We start from the raw sequence: 11,820 nt of genomic DNA on the forward strand, positions 1-11,820 counted from the left end.
CGATGAGACTTCCAAGCGTTCTCATCCAGCTCAACAAACGTCCTTCCCATTTTCTTGCAGAGACGCGTCTCACGAGTCTTCGAATTGTAATATTTTACAGCTTCACTCTCCACAAAAACTGCCTAACCTGAACAAACTGTAACACTCTCGCTTTCATTTCCGATTGGCAGGATGATATATGTGTTTGAGTGTGTATGACTTTCCTTACAAATCAGGCATTTATTCCGTTCTCAAACACACATCAAAAGTTGACAATGTGGCCGGGTGGTCTAAGGCGCCAGACTCAAGGAATGAAAGTCCTTCCGAGAAACGGGAGTGTTCTGGTCTCCATCTGGGGTCGTGGGTTCGAATCCCACTCCTGACAAAATTTGTCTTTAAGAATTCAATCGAGGCGACGTTATTTCTACAAACAAACCCTGGGCTGTTGAGGTGGATTAGAAAAACTGTTGGAGGATAAGATTATGTTTTTGGCACTGCTCATCGTATTGCAACAGGTCACCGTACACCGAATTCTCAGTAAGTGATTTATTCAGAAAAACAATTCACGGTGAAGCATCTTGTCCCGAAACGCCGACTGCTTACGCTTTTACATAGATGCTGCCTGGTCTGCTGAGCTCCTCCTGGCAAACTCAGCTATCAATATAGAAAATATAAAAATATAAAAATCATTGGTTGTCAGATTATTCAATGGATGGGCATGTGAGCGTACATTATCACCTGTTGATGAAAGGTCTGATTGCTGATGGGTAGTAACTGTTCTAGAACGTGGTGGTGTGAGTCCTGAGGCTCTTGTACAATCTACCCGATGGCAGCAGCGCAAAAAGAGCATGGCAGGATGGTGACGACCTCTGACGGTGGATGCTGTTTTCCGATTACACCGTTTTATGTGGATCTGCTTAATGTTTGGGAGTGCATTTCCCGTGATGGACTGAGCCGAATTCATTCACTTTTTAAAGATTTTCCTTCAAAGGTACGGTATTTCCGTACCACGTCTTGTTGCAGACAGACAATATACTCTCTACGACACATCTATAGAAGCTCATCAAGGTTTTTGATGTCATGCTGAATCTCCGCAGTCTCCTAAGAAAGTAGAGGAAAGAGTTATACCAACAATTTAATGTTACTGACGTGCCCCACCTCTGATCCTCCAAGGAGAACTGGCTCAAGGACCTCTGGTTTTCCCTCTGCTGAGGACAACAATCAGTCCTTGGTCTTGCCGACATAGAGTGATAGGGTGTTGGCACATCTTCTTTAAAACGATCCCCTCTTAGTTGAAGTGTATGCTGTAAGAGGGGATCGTTTTAAGACATGTAAACCCTGGAATGGAGATAACTTCTGCGTGCTCTACCATTATCTATGCCTGAAAATCTAAGAAAAGTCCATCAGATTCCCCCTCACCTCCGATGCTCCAGAGAAAAAGAACAATTTTGACTAAACTCCCGTTATTGCACAAACAGTCTAATTCAGGTAGTATCTTGGTGATGCTCATCTGCACACTCTCCGAATCCGTGTCATCCTTTCTCTGGAGGATGGCCTGAACGGAGTGCAGCACAATTCCAGTGCTGTGATGCTGTACGCTCTGATTCCGCACATGCTCGGCAATCTGAGAAAATGCATCCCGTCCATATTCATTTAAAATCCCAGGATAGAGTGTGTTTGTATGTATACCCGCTCAACAAAACAGTCAGTCAGACTATTCTGAAATACAGCTGTTTATCTGGCATGTGGAGACAGTACTGCAGGGGCTGTCAGGGTGGCCGAGTGGTCTAAGGCGCCAGACTTAAGGCGAGTAAGTCGCTTCCTAGTAAACGCGAATGTTCTGGTCTCCACCTGGAGGCGTGGGTTCGAATCCCACTCCTGACAAATACTCTGTTTTTCACGTGCTGTTTTTTATAATGTGACCACTGTAATTTTACTGCAGCGATCAAAGCGTGGTCTGTTTGGGAGTATGTGAAAGATACAATTAAGATAAAAATTTTGTTTTAGTCACAACAGAGAGCAGAACAACGGATTACATGGGATTCAGTCTGCAGAGTTTGATGAGAAAGAGGCCTCGTTGAAGAGTGTCTGTGTCACGTTCTTAACCGTGGCTGTTATTTGGACAGAATGACATTGGGGCCATTCAAACACGATGTTGGTTTCTATATTGAAACGACATTTAACATAGTCGTTCTTAAGCCGCGGAGATCAGTAACGTGCGTTGAACACCTTTCTGGATTTGGGAATATCGGATTGATCATTCCGGACTGGATTATATTCACTTTCCGTTGCAATGCAGATATTTTAAGTCGTACAGCATGGAAAATAGACTTCGGCCCAATTGGTTCAAAGTTCAAAGCTGAAAGTAAATTTTGCATCACAGCATATCTATATACATATATCACCATTTGCAGCAATGGGATTGACATTCCTGCGGGCATCCAAGAAACACAATAAAATCCATGAAGGGCCGCACTAACAGGACGGTCAAAACACTCAATGTGTACAATACAGCAATCTGTGCAAAGTCAAGTGAAAGAATAATGATAATAGCAATATTAATCGTTATTTTACGCAATAATCCAGGGCGACGATGAAGCTCACTGGAGTTTGTTTAGATTTAACCTCTCACAGAGACAACCAGATGAATTACACATTGACAGAGGATCGAATATGCATGATTTGAAATTATTCACGTAAAGCTGAAATACTTAATACAGATAGTAAATATGATTTCAAAAGTTATAAAAATAAAATCTGGACAAAATCAGCGTATTAGATTAAACGTGAAGAGAGTTGCAATTGAGGTAGCATAATATATAACAGAACTGCAGGATACAGTACAACTGATGGATGAATACTCTTATTTTATATGTTAATGACTTGGACGCTGGAATTGATAATCATAGACAGGTTTGCGGTCCAGATGAAGATAGGTGGAGGTGCAGGAAATCTGGTGTAAGTAGAAAGTCTACAAAATGACAGAGGAAGATGAGGAAAATGGGCAAAGAAGTGCCAGACATGAAACACAGGCACGAAATGCATGGTGCTGCACTTGAGCAGAAGAAATAAAATGGAAGACTATTTTCTAATCGTAGAGAAAATTGGAAAATCTGAGGTGCAAAAGGACTCAACGTTGTTCGTCCAGCATTCCCTGAAGGTAAATATGCATGTTGCGAAAGTGGTGAGGAAGGCCAATGCGATGTTCACGATCATTTCCAGAGGAATGGGGTATGGATGCAGCGATGGGATTTTCAGGTTTAAAATGCACTGATGAGGCCTTACCTTGAGTACTGTGAGCAGTTTGGAGCCCCTTGTCTGAGACAGGTTGTGTTGTCACTGGAGACGGTTCAGAGGTGGTTTAGAAAATTATTCCCGGGTTGAAAGCTTTGTCATGCGAGAAGCATGTGCTGGTTCTGGGTCTCTACTCAGGGGAATTCAGGAGAGTGAGTGGTTCACGCATCAAATCACCCCTTGGACAGTCTATATCACTCGTGTCACCCAGCTGACTACTGGACCGTCTCTCCCCGTGTCTATCACTTGTGTCTCCCGGCGGCTTAGGCGCTCCTGCTCCATGACTAAACTCAGCTTCCCTCTGTTTCATCAGCTGCGGATGAAAGTCAGGAACCCCCGCTGGAACCAATCGGCGAGACCTCTCTCGGAAAGGGATGCCCTCGGTTCCTTTAATACTGTGACAAGTACTCTTGGAGAAATCAAACTCAGGACTGCCAGTGTTATGCTCCAAATGTGGATTGTCCTGACTTTTTTAAGTCCTTATTTACTTCTTTACCTAATTTAAATGAATATAAGTTAATAATGGGTGGTGACTTTAATTGTTGTCTAAATCCTTTGATGGACAAATCTACATCTATTCAGACTTTACCCAATAAGTCGGCCACTTGTATTACCTCCTTTTTGACTGATAATGGAGTTTTTGATATTTGGAGATTTCGTCATCCTAATGACAAAGAGTTTTCTTTTTTCTCACATGTTTATCACTCCTATTCGAGAATTGATTATTTTTTTATTGACTCTTGTTATATTCCATCGGTAATTGGTTGTAATTATGATATTATAGCTATTTCTGACCATGCTCCATTAAAACTTTCTATTAATTTTACGGATACAGCTTTAAGTGCTAGACAATGGCGATTTGACTCTACCTTATTGCAAGAGCCGGACTTTATTAAATTTATGAAGGAGCAGATCGATTTCTTCTTTTCAACTAATTCCACGGAAGATATCTCTTGCGGAATACTTTGGGACACCTTTAAAGCGTATATACGTGGACAGATTATCTCTTACTCTGTTGGTCTGAGAAAACGCATTAAGAAGGAAACTCTTTTATTGGTTGATAAAATTAAAGAGATTGACAAGAAATATTCGTCTACTCCTAGTAGGGAGCTTTACAAACAAAGGGTTGAACTTCAAATAGAACATAGTTTATTACTTACATCTCCGATAGAAAATCAATTAATGAAAACCAGATCTGATTTCTATATACATAGTGATAAATCGGGAAAACTGTTAGCTAGTCAGCTGAAGAATGTTTGGGTTAAACGTCAAATACTAAGGTTCGTCAGCAGAATGGGGATTTGACAGTTAACCATGATGAGATAAATAAGTCTTTTCAAGACTTTTATACCTCCCTGTATCAATCTGAATTCCCTCAGGATCATAATACCATGTGTGATTTTCTTGGGAAATTGAATTTTCCAAAATTATCATCCGATCATCTTTCAGTATTAGATACTCCGTTCACGGATGCGGAAATTAAAGGGGTTATTTCCTCAATGAATTCTGGGAAAGCACCAGGTCCAGATGGGTATACAGTAGAATTTTTTAAATGTGTTTCTGCTACTCTCTCTCCTTGGCTATGCAAGGTTTTTGAAGAAGCAATTAGATTGGGGAATTTGCCACAATCTTTTTATAGAGCTTCTATTTCCTTAATACTGAAGAAAGATAAAGACCCTACTGACTGTGCATCTTATAGACCAATATCTTTATTGAATGTGGATTCTAAGATCTTTTCCAAGTTACTGGCTTCCAGGCTGGAGAAGGTACTAACCCAAATTATTTCGGAAGATCAAACCGGTTTTATTAAAAATTGCTATTCTTTTTTCAATGTTAGGAGATTACTGAATATTGTTTATACTCCTTCACATAACACTTCAGAATGTGTTATTTCATTAGATGCGGAGAAAGCATTTGATAGAGTTGAATGGCCTTACTTATTTTATGTGCTGGAGAAGTTTAATTTCAGTCCGACCTTTATTTCTTGGATTAAACTGATTTATCAAACTCCAGTAGCCTCGGTGTTTACTAATAATCAAAGATCTCCATTTTTTCGTTTATTTCGGGGCACTAAACAAGGTTGTCCTCTTAGTCCATTACTATTTAACATCGCTTTAGAACCTTTGGCAATTGCCATCAGAGAATCACAGGATATTTTGGGTATTAATCGTGGAACAGATATTCATAAGATATCTTTGTACGCAGATGATTTATTATTATTCATCTCTAACCCTGAGAAATCTATTCCAGCAGTCTTATCATTGTTGGCTCAATTTAGTGAGTTTTCTGGGTATGTTAAATCTTAATAAGAGTGAATTGTTTCCTCTGAATAGACAGGTCCCAAGCTATGGTATTTTACCTTTTAAATTAGTTAATGACTCTTTTACTTACTTAGGGATTAAAATCACAAAAAACCATAAAGAATTATTTAGGTTTAATTTTCTACCCTTAATTGATCAGATTAAAGGCTTGTTTACTAAGTGGTCACCATTATCTTTATCTCTGATAGGTAGGATTAATGCTATTAAGATGGTCATTTTACCTAAATTTTAATATATTTTTCAAGCGGTACCAATTTTTATTCCGAAATCCTTTTTTACTAATGTTGATTCAAAAATTTCCTCATATATATGGCAGAATAAAAATCCCAGGTTAGGTAAAACATACTTACAGAAGACAAAGAAGGAAGGTGGGTTGGCATTACCCAATTTCAGATCTTATTATTGGGCAGTTAATATTAGATATTTGTTATGTTGGTTGAAAGAATGGGATGGTCCTTTTGGCCCTCATTGGGTGAGTTTTGAAACTAAATCGGTACCTGGTTATGCTCTGGGTTCTATTTTAGGGACATCTCTCCCTTTTGCTCTTTCTAAATTGCCGAAACGAATTGACAACCCGATAGTTAAATATACCTTACGTATATGGTTTCAATTTCGGAAATTTTTCGGGTTGACTCAATTCGTTTTAAATAGTCCTATTGTATCTAATTGTTATTTCCACCCCTCAATTATAGATCAAGCTTTTTTGACTTGGAAAACTAAGGGTTTATTAAGATTTTCCGACTTATTTTTGGACAACTGTTTTATGTCTTTTGAGCAATTATCTAATAAATATAATTTGCCTAGATTTCATTTTTTAGATACTTACAGGTTAGGCATTTTTTAAGTACGGTACTTCCTACGTTCCCAAATTTTGTGTCTTCAGATATTTTGGAGAGTTTGTTTGAATTAAACCCTTTTCAAAAAGGGTTTATATCAAAACTTTATAATATAATTATGAAGATACGTTCAGTGCCCTTTGATAAGACCAAAAATGATTGGGAAAGCGAGCTCAATCTTATTATTCCTATTGAGAATTGGGATAGAATTCTTCAATTAGTTGATACATCATCTATATGTGCCAAACATTCATTAATACAATTTAAGGTTGTACATAGGGCCAATATGTCCAAGGATAAATTAGCTTATATTTATTCTTATATAAACCCTATTTGTGACAGATGTCAATTAGAAATCGCGTCTTTAACTCATATGTTTTGGTCATATCCGCTTTTGAAAAAATATTGGAAAGATATTTTTGATATTATCTCTGCGGTACTGAACATCGATTTACAACCCCATCCTATTACCGCAATTTTTGGTTTACCGATGATGGACTCACTCCATTTATCTCCTTCCACCTGTCGAATGATTGCTTTTCTCACTTTGATGGCTAGAAGATCTATTTTGTTGAATTGGAAGGAAATTAATCCTCCCACGGTATTTCATTGGCTTTCTCAAACTATGTTATGTCTAAATTTAGAAAAAATTAGAAGTGCTGTATTTGATACTTCTATTAAATTTGAAAAGATATGGAGACCATTTATTCAATATTTTCATATGATGTAATATGGTCCTGTGCCAAGCTTATTGGTTTTTTCAGCTTTAATCGTATGTATGTTGAGAGGATCGGAGTTGACGACATTGATGTTTATGTATTCTTGTGAGATACTATAAACAGCCTTTTTTTTTCTCTTTTTTTAGTTTTTTTTTTCCTTTTTTTTGCTTCCTTTTTTTCCCCTTAGATATTAGATTAGTAGGTTAGTTAACTTTTCATATATATTTTTTTTCTTTTTTTATATTATATATTATGAAATATCTAGATTTACCTTGTTCATATATATACTATATGGTTCATGTTTCGGGAAAACTTATTTATACTGTATTCATTGCTAATGTATTCCTTCATGTGTAATGGGAATTTGTATGTTTGTAATCCCTTTATTAATACATTAATTGTATTTTGTTCATAATATTTTTAATACTAATAAAAAGATTGAAAAAGAAAGACAGGACTGCCAGTGGAAAAGGCGTCCTCACGTTCCAACACGTTACCAGTTAAACTCCATTTCCATTCCTCGAACATTTCAGCAAATGTAGGGTTTCCGGTCGCTCTAGCTGCTCCCAGAATGTAACATGACAGGGTTAGACAGGATGCACCTCACAGTTCCTCCTTTCCGCTCATCATCCTACTTAGCAGGAACTTGCACCTTCTTAAAAGCAGCTCTGAACACATGGTGAATGGACAAGGTGTTCAAAAAGTTCTCTCTACTTCTCTCTTTGCATGCTCCTTGGATCCTTCTGACAGGAATAAAAAGTTCCATCCGTTTCCATAGTCTCAGTTACTCCAACATCTGCTTCCATAAATGCCAGCTTCAACGAAAAGTAGCCATTGTATGGGTACTTATCAGTACTAAGCCCCGGAATTCCAAGGGCACTAACAGGCACCAATGGCAAGTACGTGGACTCCGATTGTAAATGACACTAGACACCAGGATATGACAGCACAATACAGACCCTTCGGCGCTCGATTTTGAGCCAAACCATATATCTCTTTTATCCATTTGCCTGCGCAAGAGGCTCTTAAATGTCCCTAATGCTTTAGCCTCCACCACAATCCATGGCAAGTCATTCCAGGCACTCACAACCCTCTGTGTAAAAAAAATTACCCCTGATGTCTCCCATAAACTTATCTCCCATAACTTAACTGTGTATGTCTGCCCTCTGGTGTTTGCTATTCGTGCCCTGGGAACCAGGTACTGGCTAGCACCTTATCTATGCCTCTCATAATCATGTAGACCTCTATAAAGACCCCTCTCATCCTTCTATGCTCCAAAGAAAAATGTTCCAGCTCTGCGAACCATGCCTCATAACACTTGTTTTCCAATCCAGGCAATGTCCCTGTAAATCTCCTCTGCACCCTCTCCATAGCTTCCACATCCTTCCCATAATGAGGTGACCAGAATGGAAAATAATACCCTAAGTGTAGTCTCACCAAAGTTTAGTAGAGTTGCAACATGACCTCTCTACTCTTGAACTCAATCCCCCTATTAAAGAAGCCTAGCATCCCATAGGCCTTCTTAACTATTCTATTAATCTGTGCAGCGACCGTGAGGGATGAATAGATTTGAACCCCAATGTCCCTCTGTTCATACACACTCTTAAGTAACCGACCATTAACCCTGTACTCAGCCATCTGGTTTGTCCTTCTAAAATGCATCACTGCACACTTAATCGGATTGAACTCCATCTGCCACTATTCTGGCCAACTCTGCACCCTGTACATACCCTCTTGTAACCTTCGACAACCTACAGCTCCATCCACAACTCCTCCAATCTTCGTGTTATTCCCAAACTTACTCACCCATCCTCCTGCGTCTTCATCCAGGTCATTTATAAACATCACAAAGAGCAGGGGTCCCAGGATTGATCCTTGCAGCACTCCACTAGTCAGCGACCTCCAGGCGGAATACTTTCCTTCCACAACTAACCCCTGCTTTCCTCCAGTAACCATTTTTTTAAAATCCAAACAGCAAGGATCCACTGATCCCATGCCTCATGACTTTCTGGATGAGTCTTTCGCGGGGTACCTTGTCAAATGCCTTGTTAAAATCGATGTAGACGACATCTACCGCCCTACCCTCATCAATTTATTTTGTTACCTCTTCAAAAAACTCAATTGGGCCCGTGAGGCACGATCTTCCCTTCACAAAACCATGTTGACTATCCATGAGTAGACTGTACTTCTCCAAATGCTCGTAGATCCTATCCTTAAGAATCCTTTCCAATGGTTTGCAGACCACCGACGCAAGACTCTCCGGTCTATACCAGGTCTCACCAGGTTTCTCTGTTACCTTTTTCAAAAAGGAAACTACATTAGCCGTTTTCCAATCCTTTGACACCTCCCCTGCAGCCAAAGAGGATTCAAAGATCATAGCTACTGCTCCAGCGATCTCTTCTCTCACTTGCCACAGCAACCTGGGGTATATCTCGTCCGGACCTGGGGATTTGTGGTTTTTAAGAAGACCAGACACTTCTTCTTCCTTAATCTCCACATTCTCCAGCACACAGGCCTGTTCTATTTCGACCTCACCCTGATCAAGATCCTTTTCACTTATGAATACTGAAGCAAAGTATCCATTTAGTAACTCCCCAACCTCCTGCACCTCCAGGCACATGTTGACCTCTTTATCCTTTTGCGGCCCCATCTTCATTCTTGTCATCGTTGCTCTTCACATACGCATAGAACACCTTGGGGTTTTCCTTAATCCTAGATGCCAAGGCCTTTTTATGCCCCCTTCAAGCTCTCCTAAATCCTTTCTTAAGCTCCTTCCTAGCTATCCTATATTTCTCATGAGCCTCTCCTGCTTCCTGCTTCTTCTTTCTAACATATGCTTTCTTCTTTCTCTTGACGAGTTGCCTCACATGTTTTGGCAGCCACGGTTCCCTTTTCCTACCACTTTTTCCTTGCCTCAGTGGGACAAACCTATCCTGAACCCAGCACAAGTGTTCCCTAAACTTCCTCCACATGACTTCTGTGCATTCACCTTTGAACATCTGTTTCCAATTTACTCCCGCTAGTTCCTGCCTCATCCCTTCAGTTAGCCATTCCCCAGTTAAGCACTTTCCCATTGCCTGTTTTTATCCTTTTCCATAGCAATGCTGAAGCTAAGGGAGTTGAGGTCACTCTCACCAAAATGCTCTGCCACCAAGAGGTCTGCCACCTGATCAGGTTCATTACCTGGAACTAGACCCAGTATGGCTTCTCCTCTCATCTGCCGGTCCACATACTGTATCAGGAATCCTTCTTGAACACACCTGACAAATTCAGCCCCATCTGTCCCCCTCGTACTCGGGAGGTGTCAGTCAATATGAGGGAAGTTGAAATCACCCATAACAACAACCCTGTATTTCCTGCACCATTCTAAAATCTGCCTGCTTATCTGCTCCTCGGTGTCCCAAGGGCTATTTGGGGGCATATAGACTACTCCCAGCACACGTGATCGTTCCCTTCCTATTTCTGACTTCCACCCTGACCGACTCAATGAACACGCCCTCTGCAGCGTCCTCTCTTTCTATAGACGTGAAACTATCCCTGACCAGTAATGCTACATCCCCCCCCCCTTTCTACCTCCCATCCTATTCCTTTTAAAACACCTCAACCTCGGTACCTCCATCAGCCAATGCTGTCCTTCCTCCAGCCAGGTTTCAGTAACGGCCAGTGTCATAACTCCACATACTGATCCATGCTCTAAGTTCATCCACTTTATCCCTAAAACTCTTAGCATTGAAATCAACACATTTCAACACCTCTGTGGCTACATTTATGTTTTATCGCCTGCCTGTCCTTCCTCACCAACTCAGAACACATAGCATCATGCCCTTGTCCTTGTACCCTAATCTCTGCACTCACATTCTGATTCCCACCCCCTGCCAAACTAATTTAAACCCTCTCCAACAGCTCTAACAAACCTGGCCGCCAGGTCCCTTTCCAGTTCATGTGCAGCCGGTCCACTTTGTGCAGGTCAGACCTTTCCCAGAAGAGATCCCAATGTTCCAGAAGTCTGAATCCCTGTCCCCTGCACCAACTCTTCAGCCACCCATTCAACTGACATGACTTCCAGTTCCTCCCCTCTCTGCCTCGTGGCACAGGCAGCAATCCTGAGATTACCACCCTTGCTTTTTAACTTTTGTATTAACTCTCTATATTCCTTCTTCAGGACCTCATCCCTACCCCTATCTATGTCATTGGTCCCCACTCGGACCACAGCTGGCTGCTCACCCTCTTTCCTGAGAATACCGAGAACTCGATCCAAGATATCACGGACCCTGGCACCAGGGAGGCAACACACCATCCAGGATTCTCGATCTTACCCACAGAACCTCTTATCTGTCCCCCTAACTATCGAATCCCCAATCACTACTGCTCTCCTCTTTTCCCTCCTTCCTTTCTCAGCAAAGGGGCCAGTCACTGTGCCAGAGACACGACCACTACAACTTGTCCCTGGTAGGTCATCCCCACCAACAATATCCAAAACAGTAAACTTATTGTTGATGGGAACGGCCATAGGGGTGCTCTGTGTCTATTCCCCCTCCCTCTCCGGACAGTCACCCAGTTAGTTACCTGTCTCCTGACTTTTAGGGGAGACTGTCCCCCTGAAACTTCGATCTATTACTGCCTCTGCCTCCCGAATGATCCGAAGTTCATCCAGCTCCAGTTCCCTAACTC

At 41.0% G+C, this 11,820-nt stretch overlaps 1 non-coding gene across 1 annotated transcript; it reads left to right on the top strand.

Moving 5' to 3' along the window:
• The first annotated feature begins 1,747 nt into the window (after window positions 1-1,747).
• trnal-uaa (transfer RNA leucine (anticodon UAA)) lies at window positions 1,748-1,863 on the top strand. Its single transcript has 2 exons — window positions 1,748-1,785; window positions 1,818-1,863. It is a non-coding gene; the product is annotated as a tRNA-Leu (tRNA).
• The last annotated feature ends 9,957 nt before the right edge of the window (window positions 1,864-11,820 follow it).

Source organism: Hemitrygon akajei, unplaced genomic scaffold (genome assembly GCF_048418815.1).
Source record: "Hemitrygon akajei unplaced genomic scaffold, sHemAka1.3 Scf000063, whole genome shotgun sequence".
NCBI lineage: Eukaryota > Metazoa > Chordata > Chondrichthyes > Myliobatiformes > Dasyatidae > Hemitrygon > Hemitrygon akajei.